Genomic DNA, 22,953 nt, shown 5'->3' with positions numbered 1-22,953 from the left:
TTAGGTTACTAAAATCCAAATACCTAGAGCTGCCTGCTTCTAACAAGTGCAAGAAAAAAGAAAACGTTTTTTAGAAAGGCCTATGGCAAGGATGTGGAACCTGTTGTTGGACTCCATCTCCCATCCATCCCAGCCAGGATTGTCAATGTATGATGGTAGTTGTGATCCAACAACTAGGGAGCCATTGTGGTGTAGTGGTTAAGAGCGGTAGCCTCGTAATCTGGTGAACCAGGTTCGCGTCTCCGGTCCTCCACATGCAGCTGCTGGGTGACCTTGGACTAGTCACACTTCTTTGAAGTCTCTCAGCCTCACTCACCTCACTGAGTGTTTGTTGTGGGGGAGGAAGGGAAAAGAGAACGTTAGCCGCTTTGAGACTCCTTAGGGTAGTGATAAAGTGGGCTATCAAATCCAAAGTCCTCTTCTTCTTCTTCCAACAACACCTGCAGGGTCACCAGGTCACCAACCCTCATGTATTAGAAAATGTCCATGGAAATGCTGGTTTTCCTTTGTTAAGGTTCCTGATTCTGCTGTCTTGGTTCTCACCATTAGCCTGATTGTCCTGCAGTAGAGTGTTTTCTTAGGTGCTACTGCCTGAGGTGGCAAGCCCTCAGCTAGGTGACAGGGCTGTGCTCTGGTCTGGTTGTCTCTCCAGCCACCTCTATAATTGGCACCAGAGCTCTATGTTGGAGCACACTGTGCCTCAGCCTTTGCCTTTACAGTGATACCTTGCTTCTCAAACTTAATCCGTTCCGGAAGTCCATTCCAAAACCAAGGCGCACTTTCCCATAGAAAGTAATGCAAAATGGATTAATCTGTTCCAGACTTTTAAAAACAACCCCTAAAACAGCAATTTAACACAAATTTTACTATCTCTCAAGACCATTGATCCATAAAATGAAAGCAACGAACAATGTACTGCAGTCACACACACAATCAATCAGTCAGTAGCTGAACTGAGTTCCACACAGTCACAAAAAGAAAAAAGCCACAAAAACGCAAATAGCAAAAACAGCATAACACTCAAAACAGAAGTGTGGCGCTCAAAGCAGATCATGTTCAGCTTCCGAAAAAAGTTCACAAACCGGAACACTTACTTCCGGGTTTGCAGTATTTGGGTTCCAAGTTGTTTGAGTACAAGGCATTTGAGAACTGAGATACCACTGTACAGAACACGCATCTTGCCTGAGGTATGCAATAGTTGCTTGGTGTGCATTGTGTGTTGCCTTAGTACACAGGGCTGCTCAATGACCACACAGAGAAGCATGCAATAGAAAAATGGGATAAAAATATGAGAAAATAACATCAAAAGCAAACACCCTTGTTAGAAAGACATCATATGCGGTCTCCCTGCCTGGGCTGCTGCCAAAAAGATAAGACTGTCATCCAGCCAGAATTTTAACACCTGCTTCTGGAGGGTAAGAACCCAGAGACTGTCCAACTTGCCAAGTATAACAGCAACTGTACACACACAAAAATCCCATTGCCTCAGATATGAGTCTTGGGCCCCATCTGTGCTGTAGATTTAGAGCTGTATCATATCACTTAACAGTCTTGGCTCCCCCCCAAAGAATCCTGGGAAGTGTAGTTTGTTAAGGGTGTTGAGAGTTGTCAGGAGACCCTTATTCCCCTCAGAGAGCAAGGAACATCAGAGTACATATTACAGGCCTTCTTGTGAGCAGGCACTATGTTCTTCATGAATGATATCCCACCCATGAGTAAGGAGGTAGGGAACGGAGGAAAGATGGAGACAAGAAGGAGCAAGGATCTCCTGAGCTGACTCTAAGCAACACGTGCCCAGGACAAACAGCACAGGCACCTGCCAATATCGATGCTTCCTTCTGAGGCCTGGAGCATTGGCATATACCAGGCAGATAGTTATATGGGTTGGAGGGCAAGCTCATTGACCTCTTCACAGCTATGATAATGATGCATAATTTTTGATGGCAGGGAAGTTTGTTGAATGTTGTTAAAATAAAATAAAACCCTAAGCAATCATTTAAATGCTATGCATTAATCAGATCTATTTTATTATTGGCCAAAGGCTTCGTTGAGCTTAGGTTGCTATGTTGCAATGCAGGGCTGGAGAAACTTTGAACCACCAGATGTTGGATGCCAATGCCCCTCATCACAGCTGGTGTGGCCGATAGTTAGGGGTAGTAGGAGTCCAGCAACATCTAGAGGGCCACAGGTTCTCAATCCCTCCTGTGGAGAAAATGGGTTTGTTTTTCCCTTGCTTCCTCACACAAAAATGAGCTTTTGTTGTTTTGCTCTTACTCCATTTCTAGAAGTCTGAACACTGAGAATATGCCTGTTAATAAAATATTATAGGAGCGGAGAAGTTAAACATTTAAAAGCCTCGGCTTATATAACATTGTTTAATAGCAGGCAGCGTCACAATACATGGCTCGCATTTACTGGAACTGGCATCATGGACTTATCACAAAGCAAACATACCTAAATGGGCATTAACCCTTCTATCAGCTGCTGGAGAGCAAGGCTTATGCGGAATAGTTAGCCAAAGCATGCGCCTCATGCACATTTTTATCAGAGAGACAATTTTGTTTGCTAGACCCAGCCAGATGGAGGGGGAAACTTCTTGAACTTTGCTGTGGTGCCTGTCCAATAAGGGTGATCCACACCGAAAAAATGGTTTCCATGCACAGATTTGCTCCTCAAGGGTTGGTGTAGACAGGCATGGGGATCATGCTGCTCCCCAGATTGCCAGACTACAACTCCCATCATCCCTGCTCATTGGCTATGTTGGCCATGGCTGATAGGAATTGGAGTTCAACAATGCCACAGGTTCCCCCTTCTTGCTATAGAATGAGGGTTGCTCTGCGTTCAGCACCTCTGGGTGTGCATGCAGGGAGAGCCCTGATCCAAGGATATGCAGATAAAACAGTAAGCCAAGCATCTCCCACTGTGCCTATATGAGCACATGCACCCTTCGTAATATACGTGGAGCTACCTTTGAAGGTGACCCGGAAACTACAACTAATCCAGAATGCGGCAGCTAGACTGGTGACTGGGGGCAACCGCCGAGACCATATAACACCAGTCCTGAAAGACCTACATTGGCTCCCAGTACGTTTCCAAGCACAATTCAAAGTGTTGGTGCTGACCTTGAAAGCCCTAAACGGCCTCAGTCCAGTATACCTGAAGGAGCATCTCCACCTCCATCGTTCTGCCCAGACACAGAGGTCCAGCTCTGAGGGCCTTCTGGCAGTTCTCTCACTGCAAGAAGCAAAGCTACAGGGAACAAAGCAGAGGGCCTTTTTGGTAGTGGAGCCCACCCTGTGGAACACCTTCCCATCAGATGTCAAAGAGATAAACAACTACCTGATATTTAGAAGACATCTGAAGGCAGCCTTGTTCAGGGAAGTTTTTAATGTGTGACATTTTAATGTATTTTTAATTTTTCCTGGAAGCCGCCCAGAGTGGCTGGGGAGACCCAGCCAGATTGACGGGGTACAAATAAATTATTACTATTACTATTACTATTACTATTTATTATACAGACAATCGCAATGAAAACAGCATGGCACCATCTCCCTCATGAAAAGCACTGTAATTTACTGTTTTATTAATTATTCTGCAACCTGCCCTGAAATCTTTAGTGCAGAGTGGGCAATAGATGCATTAAACAAATAAGTAAAAGCACCCAGGTTACAACAACAACAACAACAACAACAGAACATTTTAAAAAAGGAATCTCAAAAGTATATCCCCAAATGGTTATGTCACTGTAAAACCATTAGAGATTTGATGGGCAAAACTCTATGCCATATTCCCATTGCCATCACGCCATAAAACTATATAAAGGCACAGCCACTTTTGTTTTCAATCCCTTTCCTATTGATCCCTACCATGGAATTTACATTTTTCACTTGGCAAACAAAACAAAGCTAAAAACTGGGACATTTTTAAAACTAGCAGTTAAAAGGACATGGGGTTGACTTCAAAGGAACAATACTCTAATGCATAAATGAAAGTTAATTTGTTTTTAAATAACCACACCTCACAGCCCAGCCTATGAGTTCTGTCATTCCTTCACCTTTTAATTGGCCTTCAGAGAACATACAGTAGCTACCCAGAATATATGTTTATGCTTTCAGTGTACAAATTTCAGTGGGGTATGTGTGTATTAGCTTGCCAAAAGGACTATCTGAATGGGTAATGAAAAGGTATGATTGATTTATATGGATAAGAAAATTAGCAAGCTCTGAGCACAAATTCAAGCATTCAGGTTTTTAACCCCAACAGTTAATCCTCTGACACTTTCAGTTTCCTCTGTTGTGTAAATTTGCCATTCATTTCTCCAGTGATGCCATGTGGAACCTTGCCAAGATCATGATAGTTCTCAATGGGAGACTGAAATAATCATGGGAGTTTTTCACAACTGCCGGACAACTTTGTCAAACATTGACAGAGTCTGCTACATTTATGGCAACTCCATGATGCACGGAGAGTCAATATAATGTCACAACAGGATGTTGGTTTTTTTTAAGCGAGAAGATTCACCTTCTAAACAAAAGCTGTTTCCCTCGTTTGTTTGTTGTCCTTTTTTTTAAGCATAGCTCTTCATTTTTAAACCATCTGTATGTTCTCCCCCCCCCCCCCATTACATCACTCTTGAGATTCTGCCAACTAAAAAGTGATGTAGGAAACTATGGGTAGGAACTTCATTCTAACCAGCTGAACAATAAAGCAAACTAGCTTGCATCTATCCGGCAATCGTTTTTGTCATAGACCACCCTTACTTTCCCTTGCAATTTCCTCGAATCTCAGCCTTTCCCACCTCAGTAGTTTGTGGATTCACCTCTTTAAATTGTTCCACAGCCTCTGAAAGTAATTTAGTGTTTTCCCAAACTCTGGAGGCTGCCTTAACAGCATTTTGCTTTATTTCTTTTATCTGATCAAACAATTCTCTTTTAAATTCTAAAGCAAGTCGAATAATTCACCTTTTGCTGGTTTGCTAATTTGTTTCAGCATTAATATTTACACCTCGTGTGAATTGATTTGGGAGGCCTATGATTTGGTTCAGTATAAAAACAATACCATGTGTGCATGGATTTGGGAAGCTTTGACGGTGACAGAGATGAAGCAGGAAAGGCAGGTAAAAGGTATGAGAGGCTACCATGTGTGGTGGCAATGTAAAATTATATATATATATTCCAAAAGCCTGGGAAGTGATATATAAAGATCTGAAGACAATGTTGAAAATGACTCTTGTTTAAAAAAAAAACCCCAGAAGCTATGATTTTGAAAGGTACAGGGCTTAATGGATTTACCATGCAAAAGACTTTGTTCCTGCACCTGAGAGTGGACACCAGGCCAAGACCAGCCCATCCCTATAGAAGGAAGAAGCCACCGCCAAAGAAGATAAAGAAGATTGGCAGAATAATCTAATGAACTTTGAAGCACATATTAGACAATTTGAAACCCAAAAGAACATTAGTTTTTTCTTTTTTCTTTTTTGTTGTTGGGAAATAAGGGAAATGTTTTAAGCATAGCGCTGTGAGCTTTGTGTATAGGTTTTTACATTAGTTGAACTTTTAAAGATGGCTCGTAATAACATGAATACGGTTTTTAAAAAGGGCAGTTAAGAGCATAAGACTTTGTGGACGTGTATAAATAAGTATACAATAAAGGAGCCAGGAGGGGGAGTTGGAGTCAATTAAGATGTATGATTTTGATTGCGATCTTTTTATTTTGGGTTTTTGTTATTATAAAATTAAAATAAATAAATAAATAAAAGAGTTTACCACCATAAAGGAGGTCAACTGATGATTTCTTGGGAGGGAAATCCAGAGTTGGGATGTCTTAAGTTACAGGTTGGTTTGGGCTAAATTATGTTAGTGTGCTGTGCACCTCACACTACAGTATAGATCAGCCTTTCTCAACCTGTGGGTCCGCAGATGTTGTTGAACTACAACTCCCATCACCCCTAGCTAGGAAGGCCAGAGCTCAGAGATGATGGGAGTTGTAGTCCAACAACATCTGCGAACCCACAGGTTGAGAACTGCTGGTATAGATGGTTTGTATATCTGTATGAGTTGATAGAATCTTTTCTATGACATGTGTTTGAAAGCATATCCAAAACACAGAGGCACCTGCCACAAGACTTGCAATCAACAAATGCTTCTCGTCTGGTGTAGCTCGATGATAGATCAGATTATTGCATACAGAATATCTCAGGTTCAGTCTCCATCACCTGTAGCTATTAGGACCCCTGTCTGAAATCCAGGAGAGATACTGCCTGGCAATGTAGACAGATGGACCAATGGACCGACTTGTATAACACAACTTCCTCTGTGATATATGAAAGCAAGCCCCATGGAGTTCAATGGAACTTGGTAAGTGTGTATAGGATTATAGCCCTATAGATGAAGATGACCAGAAGGAAGGCATGGGGCCTGTCTCTTACTAAAACATAAAGTAGATTGGTAGAATAAAACAGGTGTGTTTTGTTAAATTTATTAAGAGCCACCTGAAGACTGAGGGGCCCCAGCCCCCTTAAAACAAATATTGAAGGGGCCGAGGTGCCCTCATCCCCATAGAGTTGACACGCCTGTCAGGGACAGTGGGAGTTGTGGTTCAGTAATGACTTATTCTCCTGCACTGTTCTTGCATTTGGTTTTCCCCCAGTAGAAGTGCCAGGTTATGCTACTACAGGAGAAGTAGAATCCATAACTGGTGGACTGTGGACTAAAAGGCTTATTTCCCCTCAATTCCCTAGACAACAGCCATATCCCTTGTTTCAGTAGTTCCACTGGCTACCAGTCTATTTCCAGGAACGGTTCAAGGTTCAATTCCTCCTCCTGAGCACCCATTGCTCCTACCTCTCTCAGAAAGGCTGTTTACTTAGGCTGCTTGCAAACCTATATATTGAGTTAGGCTCCTGTCCTTCCTTGAGAGTAAGTCCCGCTGAAGTAAATGGAGCTCACTTCTCAGTAGGCATGCATAGATAGGATTGCATTGTTAGCCCCACTGAAATTGCTGGAACTTCAGCAGTTTTGCTCCATGCAGAAATGAACCTTAACTGTAGCTCTTTCAAGGGGAAATACTGCATTTACCAAGTCTAATTTAAGACCTCACTAGACTTAATTACACTATCGAAAGGGAGAGAATTCTATTAAAAACCTGCCAGTGGAAGTGAATAACGTCCCCATCGCTGCCTCCCCTCAACTCACACAATGAATTTAGCAGAAGCTGGAGATTTACCTGTTAAATAAATCATTCAATTGTCGTTATTTTACTTTCCACTACATTTAAACCAACACCCTGCTATGCAATTAAATGTCACAAAGTCAGACTATGTATTATACGAAATCTTTACCTTTTAATTTTCAGCTGCAATTCTTTTTCAGAAGAAACGAGAAAGGAAAACTGCTTTGCAAAATCAAAGCTCATGAGGCTTCCAGCATTGGAGTCATTAAGTGAACTGAGGGATGTTCAGGTGGCAAATTACCAGACTACTCATTCAGAGCTGTCAGTGTTCTGTCAGCCACATAGACAAGGAAGAGGCCACCCTAGAATACCTGCCAAAGGTATAGACAAATACGGTGCTGACAGCTGTTCTGTGTTAGCATTTGTCCAGGTTTGTCTAGGACCCAGGGTGCAGGCATTTGAGTGGGTTGTTGATTGAGGATGTGAGATGCAATTATGGGAGTGCTTGCACAGCATAAAGAGTACAATTTGATGTGTTTGAGTGATGCGAGTGTGTCGATCCTGCGCAGGTGTGCTTGGAGGGGAATGCATTTCTAGCTGTAGTTAGGTGCTTGTGTGTAAACCAGGGGTCAGCAAACTTTTTCAGCAGGGGGGCGGTCCACTGTGCCTCAGACCTTGTGGGGTGCCAGACTATATCTTTTGGGGGGAAATGAACGAATTCCTATGCTCCACAAATAACCCAGAGATGCATTTCAAATAAAAGCACACATTTTACTCATGTAAAAACACCAGGCAGGTCCCACAAATAACCCAGAGATGCATTTTAAATAAAAGGACACATGCTACTCATGTAAAAACATGCTGATTCCCAAACCGTCTGTGGGCTGGATATAGAAGGTGATTGGGCCGGATCTGGCCCCCGGGCCTTAGTTTGCCTACCCATGGTGTAAACCTACAGGCAAGATAAAATCTATTAAACATTAGAAACACACAAACCCCTTTTAAAAGCCAAGGATTGTTAATGGCCAAAGGCCTGATTGTAGAGGAAAGTTTTCACCTGGCACTTCAAGATATGTGATGAAGACACCAGGTTGGCCTCCCTAGGAAGAGCATTGCACAAACAGGGAGCCACCGTAGAGAAAGTGCATTCTCGTGTTGTCAACCCCTGAGTCTTCCATGTAGGGAGCACACAAAGAAGGGCCTCAGATTACGATGGCAGGGTCTGGGTAGGTTCATATGGGGAGAGGCTGTCGTTGAGGTGCTGAGCTGCAGAAAGCTTTATGGGTCACAAACAAGACTTTGAATTGTAGCCAGTGCCGTCAAGCCAGGGTTGATGTGATAGGCTTGGACTTCCGATCCTCTGGTGAGCAATGTGGCCACTGACATCTGCAGCAGCTGAGGTTTCTGAACCATCTTCAAAGACATCATGTGAATTTCTCCTAATATACACATTTTTGCAAAGCCGTTTCCCCAAATGTAATGCATTTATTTAGGTTATTGCCATTAATATACAGTATGTATTTATAGGTGCGCTTTACCCTAATATAAACATCTCTGTTTACTCATTTGGCTGGAGCTGCTTTGCAAAATTCAGAGAGCTGCAAATTTCAAGAGGTTTCAGTTCGTGTATTGTTTCAGAAAGTATGAATTAGGTATGTTCATCTTTAAATGTGAACTAAATTAATTTTCTCTCCCGTTCCTAATGGGGATCAAGTTCAGAGTGTTCATTCTTCCTCTGTTTATGCGTCGCTTCTCTGACCCTCTTAGTAACATTCAACACTATTCACCATGGCATTCTTCTAGAGTTGTTGTTTGGGTTGGGAGTTGGAAGCACAAAACAATGGTGGCTCCAGTTCTTGCTGGAGGACCAGGTCCAGATGGTATTCCTGAAGAACAACATTTCCACCTCTTGGCCTACAGGGCGCAACTTGGTTCCATCTTATCTCACACGCAACACTAACTTATCAGCAAACAATACAAATATGTCTAATTATGAGTCATTTGGAAAACATTTATCACAATGTTAAAAATATCAGCAAAAAACAGAAGCATGGGTGAATGAATAAGAAAACCAAATAACATAAGAGACATGTATTTCCATAATTGTAAAACCAACCAGTGCTTTTTTCTGGGGGGGATGCATACCCCTAAACATTTTGTGAATCTAAGTTTGGCCTCATTGAGGGGCAGTATTTCAATACCAGTAGGAAAATGAGAGTACCCCTAAACATTTTTTTTGTAGAAAAAAAGCACTGAAACCAACTAATTTCTGTGTATATCATGATCTTTTCGTTATGCAATATATAAAATGAAATTATTCATCATCTTAAAGTTTATTTCCAACCACTAGCAGAAATCTCATTCTATAGCCATACTATATAAGGGGAAATCTGTGACAATCTAAAACAGTGTGTGTGTGTGTGTGTGTGTGTGAGAGAGAGAGAGAGAGAGAGAGAGAGAGAGAGAGAGAGAGAGAGAGAGAAACAACCAAATTATATACCTTTTCTACCCATTAATCTACATAGTCTGAAACTCCAGGTGAAAATTCCAAGGAAAAACAGGTAAAATAAAGGTAGCTTACCTATATGAGCCATCTCATTCAGTCAACAATGAATAGGTTTTGAAGATTTGTTTTATTAATTTTTGTGTGTGTGTGTTATAAAATCAGTCAAAACCCAGTGGAATATGCTTTCCCATAATCAGTCCCAGTCTAGCAAGGTGTCTATATACATCCCAAAGTTACAGCTTTCTAGCCTGCTCTTCTTAAGCAGCATAAACAGTCTGCTTCATGTCCTCAATATTCATTCCAGACATGCATGTCCTATAGAAACTGCTTTCCCAGGCATGGGTGTACAAGAACACTCTCACCAGCTGTTTCAGAGATGATTCAGAAACCTACTCTTAGTCCAAACCAAAGCGGCTGTTTTCCTTAAGTGACGTGATTCAAAGTTTCAAACTATTTCATCAGATGTTTCCTTAACTTTTAAAAATAAATTAGATGGATGACAGATAGAGATAGATAATAAACATGTACGCGCACGCACATGCACACAGTATCAGTCCTGAAATAAAGTTTCAATAAGAACATCTTTCATACACTTTTATACACTCATATGGAAGCCTCCTTGATATGATTTCGTTTTGCTGGAGTATATCAAGAAGGGTCTCCAGAAGTGCAGATTGTGTCTGTTATGTACTGAGTTGAATAGGATCCAAAATGCAGCAGTCTGATTGGTCCTAGAACAATAGGATTCAGAATGCAGCAGTCTGATTGGTCCTAGAACAATAGGATTCAGAATGCAGCAGTCTGATTGGTCCTAGACCAATAGGATTCAGAATGCAGCAGTCTGATTGGTCCACAGGAGCCACCCAATCCAGCTCCAGGTGGTAGTGAATCCACAACCTGATTGGCTTACAGGAGAATCCCAGAATTAGCCAATCACGTGGGGCCCGTTGTGTAAATAATGTATATAAAGCAGACATTCTGGGGGAACTTCCATTCCTTCTCACCACTATGAGCTGAATAAAGAGCATGAAATCCACTCTCGACTCCAAGTATATTTCAGTGTCTTTTAATGATGAATTGTTATCATCACCAAGATTTTCTGAGCACTTCAAAGTCAGTCATGCGCAGAGGACCTTGTGGGTTTTTGTGTGTGTGTGATCATATCAAGAAGTTTCAGTTTTAGAAACCAATTATCAGGGTGTTTAGACATGAGCACCTCTCAAAGAATCTCCAGAGTGTTCTTGAATTAAATATCCAAAAGCTGTGCCGTGTCCTACAGAAATGTCTCCTGATACAAATGAATAAAAATCTGACGCATTAACTAAACCAAACACCTCAAATGCTGTCCATTTGGTATAAGCCAAATGGGGCACGGCTGAAACCCATGTCATTTGCAGAGAACCTAACATGTTAAATATAAAAACTGGTGAGCATTTTTAGGTGTCTTATTATGGATTTGTTTTGAGCTGAGTTTGGGAGGCTCAAGCTACATTTGTGTGTTGTTCTGTCTTGTCTAGCAGGTGAGTGTTCTGGAGAGTTCACCACAAATTCAATTTATTAAAAACATGTCTGTGGGTTGTGTATTCCAACCAAGCTTTACAAATAAGCTTTTGTTTTACTTGGGGGTCATTGCAAGTCTTACATATTAGTCAGACATGGAACACATGAATGAGGGCGGGAAAACAGTAAGTGGCCCTCACTATAGAGCTCACTTAAGCTTTTCGTGCTTGCTATTGATTAAGTCTTCATAGCACAGAGAATATCTAGCACTCTGGTTTCCACCGGGAAATTCATAAATGTGCTGAAAAAACAAGATAGCCCATGTATTCAAACTTTATTTGAAAGATGGGCAGTTGAAGGAGAAACCATGATTTATGTCATCAGGGCCTGAATCTCAGTCTGAAGCCAACATATTCCGACACTGACTTTCATGTTTCAAATAGATAAAATAGCTAGAATCCCATGCCTTGGCTAGCTCATGAGAAATATTGGGAAACATTAAGAAGGAACACAAGCATGGAGCATCCTTTGTAAAGAGAGACCAGAACTGTGTGCATGAAACAACAGCTTCACAAAGTTAGTTCCATTTCTTGAATAAGAAAATATAAATTCTGCTATCAGGAGAAAATTATGCTAATAAATTATTATTATTATTATTATTATTATTATTATTATTAACCTGCCCATCTGGCTGGGTTCCCAACACATATGGCTCCCAACTGAATATTAAAACACAATACAGCATTAAACATTATAAACTTCCATAAAACGTTTTGCACAAATTTATCCTGCTTCTTAGACCCATGCAGAGCACTAAAGCCCTCTTGACCAGGAGAAATCTTAGGGCCAAATTACATATTAATTAAATGACTCAATCTTATCTCTGCCATGTCATCATAAGGTGGTGTTAGAGACATCTCTTTCTCCCCACCTCTCCCCACATTAGATCCCCACCCTCAGAGCTGTAATTCAGAGGATACGGTAATTATATTAATATTTACAACTACATCTCTTTTCTCTTCCCTTCTATCCCAGCTTTCTTTTGTGTTGTGTCTTATACATTGTAAGCCTATGTGCAGGACGTGTCTAGTTTTTTCCCCTCCTTTTCTTGACCATACAGAAGTTGGTGGATAATCGACACCAGAATCATGAATCAGAATCAGAATCAGGAAGGAGGGGTTCCTCCTTCTCTACCAACACTACTGTACCAGTGACAACACATGTACATACCATAACAAGAGTTACAGAGTGACAGAAGCTGCTATTAGTGCCGATAACGGCCTCCCTCGTGGGGGGAACAACAAGCTCCAGGGGAATATATTTTTTTTGCCAGGAACATAAGGAGGCATTCAATGTAGCACAAAACTGGGTCAGCATAAGCATTTCTGCTTCCCAAATGGAACAATTTGCCCTCTCCTCTCGCCGTGTGGTGTTCTGAGGGTTCTCCTGATCTTGGCAGATCCAGTTTGTGGGCCACAGGGGGAAATGCCCTGTTGCACTAGCAAAAGTCCGCTGGCTTCCACTGGCGGAGCTCTTGAGTTGTCTCCCGCCCATGTTGTGAACAGAAAGGGATGGCCTCTGTTGTGCTGTATTGCTAGTCCTGATTCACACACGCGGAGAGAGAAATATGTTTATTAGAAAGGTGTGCTATACATGATCTGGTAGTCAACTTATCATAGAAGGAACGTAGCATAGCAGCGCTGCAAAAGCTCCCAAATTCAATGCTGGGTATTTCCAGGTGGGGCTTGCAAAGACTCCTGGAAGCTGTGCCAATCAGAGTGGATAAGTCAAGATCTGGGATAATGCTCTGACTCAGAATAAGGCAGATTCCCATGCAATTTGGTCCTCATTCAATACACCCTCTGCTATTTAGGTTTCAACAGACACTGTCTAATACATGGGTAGGCAAACTAAGGCCCAGGGGCTGGATCCGGCCCAATTGCCTTCTCAATCCGGCCTGCGGACGGTCTGGGAATCAGCGTGTTTTTACATGAGTAGAATGTGCCCTTTTATTTAAAATGCATCTCTGTATTATATGTGGGGCCTGCCTGGTGTTTTTACATGAGTAGAATGTGTCCTTTTATTTAAAATGCATCTCTGGGTTATTTGTGGGGCATAGGAATTCGTTCATTATTTTTTTTCAAACTATAGTCTGGCCCCACACAAGGTCTGAGGGAAAGTGGACCGGCCCCCCACTGAAAAAGTTTGCTGACCCCTGGTTTAATACTTTCAAGCTCATCTTCTCTTGCATGAATGTACAGTGGAACCTCGGGTTACAGACGCTTCAGGTTACAGATGCTTCAGGTTACAGACTCCGCTAACCCAGAAATAGTACCTCGGGTTAAGAACTTTGCTTCAGGATAAGAACAGAAATCGCGCGGCGGCGGCGTGGCAGCAGCGGGAGGCCCCATTAGCTAAAGTGGTGCTTCAGGTTAAGAACAGTTTCAGGTTAAGAACGGCCCTCTGGAACGAATTAAGTACATAACCCGAGGTACCATTGTGAGTGTTTATGAAGATCTGTTTCAGAGGCTCTGCTCCATTGTCTGAGGGTTCCCCAGGATCTTGTTTTCCTCACCATGGTGCCAAAGTTCTGGGGAGGTATGTTCTGCTCCCTAGATAGTAGGCTTCCAGCAGCAATTTAAAAGTATTTTATTTCAGAGATCTGCTCGAATAGGATTGCTTTCTGTTGTTGGCTTGTCTGTTTTTATGGCTTTATATGACTTACACCCCCTTCTCCCCAATATATTTGCTAAGTCCCTGAAGTGTCTCGCACAAAATGAGAGAATGTAAATATTTTAAATAGCTGAGCAAATAAAATCTATCCAGGCATTTTTGTAAAAAGGAGTGGGCACAGTACAGCCAAATAACTTTTAAGTATCATTGGTTCCAGTAGGAGACATGACATTAATGGGACTTAACTCTTGGATCAAAATCATCCTTCATTTAGTTTACATGGCTTTACACAAACTGCTAAGAACAGTGAAAGTGCATTCCATCAGGATTAATAGGATTTAGAATGCAATACATTTGGGGTGGGGTGACTATTTATTACTTGTTCACCAAGTAGGAAACAAGTCTCTATAGCGACCGTGAAACAAAGACTGTCACAAACTAAAGTCGCCACCAGAGGGAGCCCAAACTGTCTCTTGAATACCTGGAGAAATCACAATGTTCTAAAGACTGCAGTTTGTAAATCATATATGGCTTGTTGCTTGCGCCAACAAGTATACTTTAATGTGAAGTATATGTAATAGTATTTTTAACAGATTTTTAATTTCAAGTAACAAAACATCCATACAAGGAAAACAGAGCTTATTAGCTTTACCAAAAAAATAAAAAAAAAAAAGTGGCTGATGATTATAGTTTTTAGGAATATCTTTAAAGAGTTTCTCTGTAGTAAAAATAACTATTTAATATCCAGTAGTCTAACTTCCGATAGAAAAGTTTAGGTTTGTGTACTCTTTATGATTACAGCGGCATGGTCCAAGATATTAAGAAGATCAATCTCCGACTTGTAAACCTGGAAGATAAGGCTTTCTGTGATTAATAAATAACCCAGTCAGGGGTAATTTGTGTACCTTACTGGCATATGTGTATAGCTTCTTAGTTCTGGGTTGGCTATGTGCAAAGTGTCAAAGTTATTATGTTTATGTAATATTTTGTAGAAGGGTGTTTTAAAAGATGGTGATTTGCACATGTTTTGTGATAGCGGACAAATTCTGCTTTTATCAAAATAGTTATTAAGTACAAGATTTAAGTCGCCACCTATCACTCCTTCGCCTTGTTTACAATAATGTAAAAATTTCATCCAGAAAGTCCACTTGTGTACTGATAGCAACCTAGAAAAGTATACCTACAATGATGTAGGTATACTTTTTTAGGTTGCTATCAGTACACGAGTGGATTTTCTGGATGAAATTTTTACATTACTGTAAACAAGGCAAAATTACAATTTACATATTCCATAAATACAATGGGATTAAAATAATTGTATGTCACATCAATATTATGAATCTTTACAACAATAACAATATATTGAGCAAGCCTATCTAATCCTCATTGATTTCAGTGTGACTTGAGTGCCCCTAATTGTGCATCAGTGTGTGCAGCCATAGGGCAAACTAGAAATATTAAGTAAGTTCTGGATCAAAATAATAAACTCTCATTACTGCACATTGTGAAAATGGATGACTAAAATGGAATGCTCCTGTATTTCATCATAAGCAATAAATTCATAACATAAATTCTTGCCCAACTCCCAGTTATGAAGAAATAATAAAAGATAATTTTCCATTTCATTCCATTCCAAATCAGATTGCTTCTCGTTTATATATTATCTGGTGTTCAAGAACTTAGTGTGGGGTGCAAAATGTACAAACACACTCACACACACACACGCAGAGAGAGAAGTATAGCGTCTGAAAAAAGTGATCTTTTTTTAGATGTAGGTTTATAGGCATCATTCTGCATCAAAGGTCTCTGACTTACAATAAGAAAAGGAGCACCCAAATTCCACATTTAAGCATGAACCTATAAAACCAGTCAAATAACAGGACATTAAGAGCTTCCTTAACTGAAACTGAAATCAATAACAGAGACTAACCCAACGATGCCTTGATAAATATCAAAGTTTGCACTTGGCATTACTATGTTGTTGGCATCTGTCTCCCTTGAAAGACAATGGAGTGTGCCTCTGGGAATAAAGTCAAACTGCTGGAGAATCACAGCGCCTGCTGTGGCTGAAAAGACCAGTAACTTGTAACTGCTGTCTTCTGCATTGCTTTTGCTGTGTTAGCAGCACCGAAGTGGCTTCTCCAGGGCACAAGCCTAGGCAGTGTGTATGGAGTTCCTGGGCTGCCCAGAGAGCAAGACCCCCGCTCTCACGGATGTGGTCCAAAGGAAAGCAGAGCAATACATTTGGCACCATCTTGGCTGCAGGAGTTGCCAGAAAGAGGTGTACAAGGTGCCATCCAACCGTCTTAGGGACTCCACCCTGGATTTGTGTAGGGTTTACTCCTTCGCCTTTTCTTCTGAAGATGCCCTACAAGGCAGATTAAGACAAGTCAAGTTTCCTCAGCTCATCAATGAGGGTGCTATCAATCCCTACTTCAGGCAATTGCAACAAAATTGGTGATAATACCCAGACCATCATCATTCCCCATGGTGCTGATGTAGTGTCCATAATGTTCAGATTCTGAATGTAAGCAGATTGTAAAAAATAAACTATTGGGCACCAGCTTGGACACTCTAGCCAGGACACTCCAGCCAGATGAATAATATAGTCTGTGTATCACATACTTCTGAGAGGCTTTAAGGAATGAACTCATAGGTATTCAATTCAACCTCAATCCTGTATAGTTGTACATGTTCATATTGCAAGTGCACATTGAAATATTATCCCACTAATGCAGCGCTAACAGATGTCCATTCACATTCTGTGACACAAGAACCTGCCTTATTGGAAGTCAAACTAGGCCAGTCCATCAAAACCAGCCAGTGGCGTAGCGTGGGGGGTGCAGGGGGTGCCGGCCGCACCGGGCACAACATCTGGGGTTAGGGCAAATCCACGGGTTAGGGGGCACAAATCCACAGGTTAGGGGGCGCAAATCCACGGGTAAGGGGCGCAAATTACTTGCCTTGCCCCGGGTGCTGACAACCCATGCTACGCCGCTGAAACCAGCAATGTTTACTTTGACTGGTACCACTTCTCCTGCTCTGAGACATCAGTCTTTCAAACCACCACAGTCTTTTTTTTAGTTTGAGATGATAGGGACTGAACCTGGGACCTTCTGAATGCAAAGCATGTACTTTGCCAGCGAGCTTTTGTCCCTCCCATTCGTCTCCTGTCCTTCCCTCTATATAACTTGCACAAAATTATTGCACAGCTGATGGAAACAAATCGGATAGAATCAGACATAATTGGAATAATTGTCCATTTTCGGAATATGAAGTGGAATATGGTGGATTACATGGTAGTCGGAGCAGTTTCTTAGGTAAATGGTATGCAAGCCTTTTAAATCAAATCTATTCACATAAGCTTCAATAGATAACACAATGGATAACACTTTCATTGATGTAAACAGGGAATCTGGCAGATGAGGTGAGCTTCGTGAGTGTATTAGGCTATCACAACATAAACTGTCAGCAAGTGCAAAATAAGCTGTAAGGATTTTCTCACAAAGATCACAGCAGACACATTGGCATTTTATTATTATTATAATAATCAGTTTTCTTCATGTGTACTTGCAATTCTGCAGAGGAGAAAAACATTCCATCAACTGAACTGAGAACAATTATATGATCAAATCCTTACTAAAATTGCTTGCTTGGCATGATATGTCTCATGACATCTGAAATCTATAATGGGCCAAGGATAGCTCAGTTACTACAGGATGAGACACTTAATCTCAGGGCTGGACAAAAGATCCCTGCATTGCTGGGGTTGGACTAGATGTCTCTTGTGGTCCTTTGAAATTCTATGATTCTATGAAATACCATTAGCTCTAAGAAAAATTCCCAAGGAGATTACACACACACACTTTTGCACACACACTTTTTAAAGCAACAACGGCACTTTAGGCAGGTTTGCTCTGGATTCTGGTAGGAGATTTAATATACTGACTAACAACAACAAAAAGAGACATTAAGGTCTTAAAGCAAAATGTTCTAGTATCCAGGGGGCTCTGATATGCATCAAAGGGTGTGTTTGTGATTTATGATTTATTTGTGATTTATCTATACACACACTTGCATATCTTGCTACATAATGTAAGACTGTCGTCAAGCTGCAGTTCATTTGCTGTTTGAGCAAAGGGGGCAGTGTGGGGAGTAGGGATTGGTGAGGTCTAGTGGTTGGGGGTTTGAGGAGACAGGTTGCAACTGTTGGCAAGTGAAGCAAACAGGGGCACAGCCCCTAATACATACCACACACACACACACTATTTATTTATTAAGATAGTCCCATACTGCACTTCACAAAAATGAAAACAGGGTAGTTAGCTTATAATAGCATGAATAAGCAGGCCTGGTTTTGGAAAATAATATTATGCTGGAGTGAGATGCACTTCACTGCAGAGGTCTTCTCATATATGCAGAATATATATATTCCTGAAATAACTTGTTCCCCGTGATGATCTGAAATTGTAGTCTTGTAGGTGCACATAACGAAATTTAATCAACCATTTGAAAAGCAGACATGGAGGTTTGTCTTACTTATTGAGGTTGCGGACAATTGTTTTCTGTGCATCGGTTGCTTCAAGGATGTGAAGAATAACAAAATAGCTTGCTTGCGTAGCAGAAGTGAGTCATGTGTATTGACAGCACTTTTATCTTAACAAAATGGTCTCATGCTGCATGAAAATCCTATGTAATGGTATCCCTCAAGCTAAAGTTATATTTCAGTGACTCTTCGTTTATTCTAGGTGAGTTGCTTAACAAAAAGCAGAAGAAAGCTGCTATAAGCATTGACACAAGTTAGACAAGCCACCCACTGTCAGGAGAGGAGTGGTAATGCTTTGAAATTTTGACCACCAAACACAAAACGTATGCTAAGCAACATATACCCTAAACTCAAATGGTTTAGTAGACTCTTATTTTTAGGCAGCTGTGCCTAAGAAGTTTTTTTTTTTTTAATAGGGCTACACTTTGCAAGTAAGTTCCCCAATACATTCAAATACTAAATGCTTACTTGGTTCAATATAGCTTTCATGTACTTTCTGAAAGGGCCGACCCCACCGTTAGGCAGAGTAGTGCAGTCACCTGAAGTGTCAGATGCTAGCAGATGGGTAACAGCTGCGAGGAACTGAAGGACAAAACTGTGTGTGATGGGCAGGGGGGCTGCCTTGTCCATTTAAGCTTGCCTGCTGCCCTCAGGTGTGATAAACAGCCAATAATGCTCTTTGGTTGCCTGAGCCAGTGGGCTGTTCTTAGACTTTTATGCCAGTCTTGAAGTAAGATCCCACAGCCACTCTTGTCAGCTTCTCTACCCTTCTGGGTGAATGGGAATTGTCCTTTGCCACAGGCAGCAAAATGTTTTGGACCAGCTCTACTTTCTGATACCACTTTTGAAAATTCAAAGTTTTGGTTCCTTCCACTTATTCTAAAGTCCCCTTCAGCTGCCCCCCACTAACTGAGCAATAAAACAACAGTACTAGCCATAATAATTTCAATATTTGCATTCACTGAGTTCATACCTCTAAATCTGAAATAAGGACAACTGTGGTAAGATGCTTCACATTTTGTCACGTGGATATCAGAGAAAATGACTGGAAATGTTTAGGCAGTAGTCCTGTAATATTTACTTGGGAGGACTAATCCTGGTTGAAGGTTCCAAGTGAAAACATTTCTCTACATTCTGTGGTTTGTGGGAAGGTGGTTATTGGCTTGCTTTTGTTCTTGTTTATTATGTAGCTAGTGTTCTCATTTTGTATTTTTATGTTGTGAAATAGCCTGTGATCTTTGGTTGAAGGGCGCTATACAAATTAAGCAAACAAAGAAACAAACAAACAAACAATTTGGGGCCTTCCATTAAAAAAAAATACTTCTGGATCTGTAAGATGAGTAGCTTAACCCACTTTTGGGAGCTACATGCCACGTTTTAAGAAGCATGAGGAAAGAATTGTTTGTACAATGCAGCTTTTTCAAGTTCCTCCCCAATGAGACCTCCACATCTCATCACAAGTTCTTGTTGGAATTCCCCTAAGTTTCAACAACAGTTTCTTTGTGTTGAATATTGGCACTGACTCTAATATCCAATGTGGGGATTTCTACATTTCTGGTGTGCTTATCTACTATATATATAGGAAAGTGGTTTTTCTGTCTGTCCTCCCGTCTGTTCTCTATGCAATTGGATGCCTCATGAGATACTACTGCTCAATTTGGCGTAAGAGTTCCTGAGGTGGAGGAGCTGGTTTTCATTTATGTTTGGATGTCAGATGCCATTTTGAATCAAGACTGTGGACCAAAATGTGACTTTGCCCAGTTTGCTGTGACAGTTCTAAACTGTTTTGACTTGGATGCCTTTGAAGTTATGGTTGCCCAATTTGGCACGATGATTCCTAAGAGCAAGGACTGGGTTTTGTTCTATATTTGGATACTACTGGGTGCCCATCGTCTCAATTGATTATGGTCCGTATCTAGGTCGGGTGTTCTCTAGGTCGGGTCAGGGCCCTGAGGTGGAGGTCGTAAAACTAACAAGTTACACTATATCCATTTATAAATCTCAACGTGTTTTGGTTTCTTAGAATTCCAGATCAATGCCATGTACTTTCAGCCTGTCTAGTATATATTTTGTAATTGTGTGCCCATCTGTTTTCTATGCATACAATACTTCTTAAGATATTGTAACCAAATTTTGCATGATAGTTCCTGATATCAAGGAGCATGTCTATGTTTTGATACAATGGGATGCTATTTTGAATCAAGATGTCAGAGGACACATTTAAAAACGGAAGGTTTTTTTTTAGTTTCTCAGAATTCCTGAGCAACACCAGGTACTAGGCTGCTAGTGAAACAATTATAATAGCATGGTTCCTCGCTATATTTCTCTTTAAATTATGATAATAATTTTTAAATGTGCACCTATGCATATGAATTTGCATTCTAACATTTTCTGAAGATCCTCATCTTTATTTTGTCCTCTTTTTTGGCAATGCAGAAGTGGCCACCCCTGGATTATTTCAGAAACAAAGAAGATGGAAAGAGAACCATTTCTAACTTATTAGTTATTACAAAACTGCTCATGGCACAATATTGAAGAACTATAATGCACCATCAATTGATATACGGCCAAATAAAGTCCTGAATATTATAGAAACGTCAACGTTGACTTATTAAATTCAGAGAAGGAAGAATAAATTAACTCAAGAAATGAGAAAAGATATATCATCTGCTTTGGGGAAAACATGCAAAAATAAAGATAACTGAAGAAATATTGCAAGTTTAATGGTGTTTGCTGTCAGTTTATGTCATGGATGCTTAGACTGTGACCACAGTTTAAATTTAATTTTGCAACAATGATGAATAAAAATTAAATGTAAAAGTCATTTACTAAATAAAATTAACACTGATAAAACATAGGAGTATAAATTTCTATTGTATTAAGATGATAACTGCACCGTTTCAAAAGAAGATGTTAGAAGGGGTGTCAATGGATGTTCTAATCCAATCCAAATCTTTATTACAGTCGTAGACCAGCATAAGATAAAAACACCTCCATACTTACATAAATGGATGTTGTTGTGGTTGCTAATATTTGTTCATCGCTTTCTACAAAGCTTCTCAAAGCAGCTTACAAAATATCAAAATACAGTCATACCTTGGATCTCAAACGCCTTGGCTCCCGGACGATCGAAACCCAGAAGTGAGTGTTCTGGTTTTCGAACTATTTTTGGAAGCTGAATGTCCAACAGGGCTTCTGCGGCTTCCAATTGGCTGCAGCCAATCAGAAACCATGCTTTGGTTTGCAAACGTTTTGGAAGTCGAACTTCCAAGGTACAACTGTACAGAATATCAAATAATTAAAATACAGAACACAGAAAAACGTAAGAATAATAAAAGTGTTCATCTCCAGACTGATGTTCGCTCCAATTTAGAGCTAAAGAGCATATTTTTCCTGGGAAAGGAATAGGGCAAGGGTACCTAGAAAGTACAGGTCAAATGGAAAACTGCTTTCTAAGCAAAGGACAAGCATAAGTATGAACAAGCCCAAAGTGATACGTCTCCCTTTTTAAAGCAAATTTGAAACACATTTCCACCCTCAAGGAATTTTGGACACTGTAGTTTGTTAAGGGCTGCTGAGAACTCTGTGTGGGATAAACTACAGGGCCCAGAATTCTTTTGGGGGAAAGGGTGTGCTTTGAATGTGCTTAGAGTATAAATAGCCTATATCCTTTTAGAATTGGCAGCAAACTGCTGCTGATGTAGAAGAAGCTTTGTATCAATTTACTGCAAATTGGCTTGAAAGGGAAACAGATCAGTTGTTGTGCCCACGCTTTAAGAAAATATTGCTGTGAAATAGGTGGCAAATTATGCATTTAGTAACCTCAACATATCCAAATGGACTTGATGGAAACCCCAAATATTTGGATAATTGGGTATTTGGCAAAAAATTACACCTCCTGACAGCAGCAGATGAAGTGTTTTGCTGATGATATTTTCATAGGTGGGTGGGTGTGCCAGGATCCAAATTTCCTTCACTTACATTCACTTTCTCGCTCTCTGACACTCATCAAAGGCCACTCTGAAAGGTCAAGAGATTCCCCCCAAGAGCCATGCCTGAAGCAGCATGGTGTTTAAAAATTCAAATGTACACATTATAGTCCATTTGTTCAATTTACAGAATGCGGGTTTAAGAATGATAAAAATGTCCTTTGCAGACAACAGAATGGAAACTGCCAGAATGACAGTTATCATAAGCATTTTGTGTGACAGACTCTTCAGCTCTAGGCACTTTATGAGCAGAGTTTTAATTGCTTTCATTGACCACGCAAAAGTCAACTCCCAATGCAAGTGAATGCCCAGGAGGTTATCGCCCATCAGAGACCGCAATATAATTTCATGGATGCTTATTACTGGCTCAGACTACCCCTCCCCCCTCGTTGCCTGGTTAAGTTGAAAGGTGTGAATGGCTGTCGTGGTGTTTAATAGCAACTGTACTGGGCAAAGTACAACGTTCTTGAGAATTGCTTTCATTCTCAGAAAGCCAGAATGTCTAGCCTGCCATTCTCATGTTCTCTCCAATACTGTCCTTTTGGGGAAAGGAGTTTTGCAGCTCTTCA

The 22,953-nt window shown here is 40.7% G+C and overlaps 1 long non-coding RNA gene across 1 annotated transcript in view; it reads left to right on the top strand.

The window, feature by feature from the left end:
* The window catches only part of LOC144328688 (uncharacterized), a 35,637-nt gene extending 14,387 nt beyond the window's left edge, over window positions 1-21,250 (top strand). The window contains exon 2 of the long non-coding RNA XR_013393886.1: window positions 20,832-21,250. This is a non-coding gene — a long non-coding RNA (uncharacterized LOC144328688). The remainder of the gene's footprint in view (window positions 1-20,831) is intronic.
* The last annotated feature ends 1,703 nt before the right edge of the window (window positions 21,251-22,953 follow it).

The sequence above is a fragment of the Podarcis muralis genome, chromosome 8 (assembly GCF_964188315.1).
Source record: "Podarcis muralis chromosome 8, rPodMur119.hap1.1, whole genome shotgun sequence".
NCBI classification, from domain to species: domain Eukaryota; kingdom Metazoa; phylum Chordata; class Lepidosauria; order Squamata; family Lacertidae; genus Podarcis; species Podarcis muralis.
This window is presented reverse-complemented; position numbering and strand designations above follow the sequence as displayed.